The sequence below is a fragment of the Corythoichthys intestinalis genome, chromosome 8 (genome assembly GCF_030265065.1).
Source record: "Corythoichthys intestinalis isolate RoL2023-P3 chromosome 8, ASM3026506v1, whole genome shotgun sequence".
NCBI classification, from domain to species: domain Eukaryota; kingdom Metazoa; phylum Chordata; class Actinopteri; order Syngnathiformes; family Syngnathidae; genus Corythoichthys; species Corythoichthys intestinalis.
In genome coordinates, this window is record NC_080402.1 from 1,759,012 (window position 1) to 1,764,162 (window position 5,151).

Sequence of the window (5,151 nt, forward strand, 5' to 3'; positions counted from 1 at the left end):
TAAATTTTAGTTTTTTTTAGGTGACTGTGCATGCTCAAACAACATATCTAAGTCCAGCAAAGCTAACAAGCTAGTAACCCAGCACCCCTGCTTTAAAAGGTTGTTGATGTTTGGGTTGAAATTTGCTGATGTCAATGTCAAAACACTTCTGGTTCGTCCAATGAGTTCATCGGTGTGTGTGTGTGTCCGGGTCCTGTCAATGTGCGCGTGCTTGTTTCAAAGTCGGCTTCTTGGACTTGTTTGCTCACTGACATGTTCTTTAAATACATATGATTGCAGTCATCAAACGCCAGCTCGATAAAGTAACAACTAGCAGACAAGCGTGCGCTGGCATACAGAGGGGCACTCGCGATCAATACGGTGGACCGTTTCCCACGATCTTGCGCGCACGCACACGCACCCCCTCCCGTCGGAAGGTTATCGATCGTCCCGCCGAAGCTTGCTCAGCAGGAATGGGAATCGACTCGGACGCGGGCTAATAAACAATCATGGTGCCGCAGTAGCCGGAGGTCAAAGGTCGGGACGAGATGATCCCCGTCCTCGGCCTCCAGTCGGCTCTCCTTCACGCTCCGGCATGCTAAGTGAGCTAAACTGCGGGAAAGAAGCAAACAGAGGTGGGTAGAATAGCCAAAAAATTTGACTCAAGTAACATTAGCTTTACTTCCAAAAAATATTACTCAAGTAAAAATAAAAGTAATCATCCCAAAAATGTACTCAAGCACAAGTATTTGTCGAAAAGCATACTCAAGTAATGAGTAACATTGTGAGTAACTGGTTACGATGTTTTTTGTTTTTTTTAACAATAGTGAAGGGAAAAGGGAAAGTTCTCGCACACACCATATTATTGTTTGCATTAGTCTAACACATTCATCTAACTATAGTTTAAGCAGACTTCACTCAGTGTCTTTGACACAGTAAAGTGAATCACCTTATCGGCGCTCATGAGGGGGAAAAGGAAAAATGGTACCGTTTCTCTTAGGCACCGTCTAAATGTTTGCATTACTCAAACACACGTGATATAATCAATCAGGGAATAGTATCATTTCTCATATTCACTGTAGGACTGCACTACTCTAACACACCTATTGTAAAATAAATAGCACACCATAGTTTAAAGAAACAAAATAGATACACAACGCCATCTTATCACAGAAGCCCAAACGTGTGCGCCGCGAGCAAGATTGACGCACCAACTCTGGCAATCAGTCCTCTCTACAAACGAACAAGGACAAAGACCAGCGCACTTTGTCCTAAAACAAGTAGTGCCGGCCGAATAACAAAGTTGATACCAGGCGCTTGTGACGTCAAGACCAGCGGTCGCTGTGGCAACCACATCCCATCCACGCACGAATCTAAACAGCCCAAAACCGGCCAGAGAGGGATGATCCCAAAGCAATGCCCGGACACACCTTCAGCCAGCCCACGGACTTAAAAAACACTGGACACCGAGATAAGACAGATTTTGCTGCTCGGAAACATTTGCTTTGTAGCCTTGTTTTGGATCCAGAATTGTCCCTCCGTCGTCTGTTTTTGCCTTGTTTTTGACCATTGTCGACGAATAAATTGTCAACCTGCTTTCGGCGAGTCTTCTTCAAACTTTTGAAACATGGAGTCAGTACAAAGGGTTAAAATAAAAAGAGAACGCGCGAAGTTCCGCCTTCCTGGTTTGCGCGCGCGGAGGCAGCATCGGCAGAGCGCCACTTTGTTCAGCTGTCATTGTTTCCGTGCGCCTTGGCCAGGGGGGGCGAATTTCAACAATAGTTATCATGAGTCTTGTATCGCAAAATGTATCGTAAGCTACCGAGAGGTCCCCACCCCTAATGGATAACCTTTTGGGATCCAAAGTATCACAATACGACACCATTTTGATGTATTGTCAACTTGTATTGTCTACTTTTATCTCTCGATATTGTCGTCAAGCCATCGCTATTACAACACGACGGTCATGTGACTCAACAGACACATGGAAAGCGGAATATCTGTGCGAAGGCCCCCGCGCTAATGAGCAGTGTCAAGTCCTAACGAGCACCGGGATGAAGGTGGGCGGGCGTCCGTGGGCGACGCCCCCCGCTGGCACCGCGGAAGAGCCAAAGCCTGGCACGCGGAGGGCGACGGCGACTCCCCGCCGTCACCTCTGCTCATTAACACCGATGAAAAGACACACATACGAAGTGAGGGTGACAAAGAGGAGGACGAAAAAGCCAGCGGCCTTGAATGCCTTCATCTTCACCACCGTCATCTTTATCCTCGCGTCTCTAGCCGGAGCGTCCCCTTGTTTCCGTGGTGACAGCCGTTTCCGTGGCGACGCGCTCGGCCGAGGCGTCGCCGTGGCAACCGAGGAGCGGACGGGAGGCGGAGCGGCGCGACCTCCGCTAAGCCTGAATCATTTATCGATCGACCGGTGCCGCTCGGTGCTGCGGCGGAGGCTAATGAAATTTTAAAGAGGCACTTTGCTTTGTATGCTAACTGCTCACCTTTGACCTCCCGCCTGACGCGAGGAAGCCAAATGTGTTTGACCAACTGACTCGATGGGCGAACTAAAGTCACGTACAAGGCGTCAACGCAAGGTCACATGCATGCGCGGCCCGGTGCGGCGGCATGACGTGACACTCCCTGCGCAAAACGGAAGCCAAGCGTGCTGACCGCTGAGCTACAGTGCCCTCCATAATTCTTGGCACCCCTGAGAAAGATGTGTTTTTTAGCTTCTAATAATTTTAAAAAAAATTCAAATCATATGGGACCTTAATGGGAAAAAAAGAGAAAAATCCAACCTTCAATACAAGTCCATTTATTCAGTGGGGGAAAAATCCCACATCAAGAAAAAATTATTTGACATAAAAAAATGTGTGTCACAATTATTAGCACCCCTGGTGTTAATACTTTGTACAACCCCATTTTGCCAACAAAACAAGGCCTGGGGACTGAGACGGCCATGGGAGGAGCTTGATTTTGTGTCTGGTCAACCATTTCTGTGTAGATTTGGCCATATGTTTAGGGTCAGTGACGACTCATCTTCAGCTTTCGGGCAGAGGGCAACAGATTTTGATTTAAAATGTCCTGGTATTTCAAAGCATTCATGATGCCATGCACCCTAACAAGGTTCCCAAGGCCTTTGGAAGCAGAACAGCGCCACAGTATCACTGACCCACCCCCATACTTCACAGTGGGTATGAGGTGCTTTTCAGCATGCGCATATTTCGTGGCACCCCAGACCCAGAAGCACGCGGTCCCAGTGGAAGCCTGGGACCATGTGCTTTGGTCAGAAGACACAAAGATTGAGCTTTTCGGCAACAAACACTCTAAGTGGGTCTGGGCAACACGGACTTTCAACTCCCTCCACAGATTTTCTATGGTGTCGAGATCTGGAGGCTGGCTTGGCCACTCCATGACCTTAAGATGCTTCTTGTGTGTGTGTTTGGGATCATTGTCATGCCACGTCTCATCTTCAATGCCCTTGCTGAAGGAAGGAGATTTTCACTCAAAATCTCTCCATACGTGGCCCCATTCATTCTTTCCTTTGCACAGATCAGTCGTCTTGGTCCCTTTGCAGAAAAACAGCCCCATAGTATGATGTTTCCACCCCCATGCTTCACAGTGGGTATGGTGTTCTTCGGGTGCAATTCAGTATTCTTTCTCCTCCAAACACGAGAACCTGTGTTTCTACCAAAAAGTTCTATTTTGGTTTCATCTGACCATAACACATTATCCCAGTCCTCTTCTGGATCATCCAAATGCTCTCTAGCGAACTGCAGACGGGCCTGGACGTGTACTGGCTTCAGCAGGGGGACACGTCTGGCAGTGCATGATTTGAGTCCCTGGCGGCGCATTGTGTTACTGATAGGAGCCTTTGTTACTGTGGTCCCAGCTCTCTGTAGATCATTCACTAGGCCCCCCCGTGTGGTTCTGGGATTTTTGCTCACCGTTCTTGTTATCATTTTGACGCCGCGGGGTGGAGCTTGCATGGAGCCCCAGATCGCGGGAAATTATCAGTGGTCTTGTATGTCTTCCATTTTCTAATAATTGCTCCCACATTTGATTTCTTTACACCAAGCGTTTTACCTATTGCAGATTCAGTTTTCCCAGCCTGGTGCAGGTCTACAATTTTGTCTCTGGTGTCCTTCGACAGCTCTTTGGTCTTGGCCATAGTGGAGTTTGGAGTGTGACTGACTGATATTGTGGACAGGTGTCTTTTAAACCGATAATGAGTTAAAACAGGTGCCATTAATAAAGCTAACGAGTGGAGTCTCGTTAGACCTCATTAGAAGAAGTTAGACCTCTTTGAAAGCCAGAAATCTTGCTTGTTTGTAGGTGACCAAATACTTATTTTCCACTCTAATTTGGAAATGAATTCTTTAAAAATCAAACTGTGATATTGTTCCCCCCCCCCCCCCACACATTCTATCTCTCATGGTTGAGGTTTACCCATGTTGACAATTACAGGCAGGGCTGGCCCAGGCCATTTGGGGGCTCTAAGCAAAATAATGCAAAGGGGCCCATATTTTTGGCCCACCATTTCGTCACAGTGTACTGTGAAACCCATACATGCAATCCAACCTATACGTCCATATTTTGTATATTAATCAGATTTTGTTGCACTGCATACTTCAAACTTCGGACCCCAAATGATTGTCAGTACTTACAGTAGATGGCGCCAAACTTTTTTAAAAGAGGAAAGACAGAGGTTAAGGAATAATTTTTATTTTTTTAAGCTTGTAATCAAGTATCAAAACTCACAAAATTCAAATAAAGCAAACTGTAGTAAACAAAATAGAAGATAAATTAAACAATTGCCAGATTGGGGCCCCCCTAGTGGTCATGGGCCCTAAGCAGCTGCATAGTCTGCGTATAGGCTGGGCCGGCCCTGATTACAGGCCTCTCTCTCTTTTCAAGTAGAACTTGCACAATTGGTGGTTGACTAAATACTTTTTTGCCCCAATGTATATACTGCAGGTACAGTTACTAATAGCAATTACACACAGCAAAACAAATGAATTATAAATAAAAAATGGAATAAAAATCATAAATGGACAATTTTAATATTTGAAAATCCTTAACACCACAAACTAAAATCTAATTATTGCGTTCTGCTGATGAAAAAAAGCATCGAAGAAGCAGAAAGTTTTTCAAAGGAATTGCCGCACTTCCGCTCTT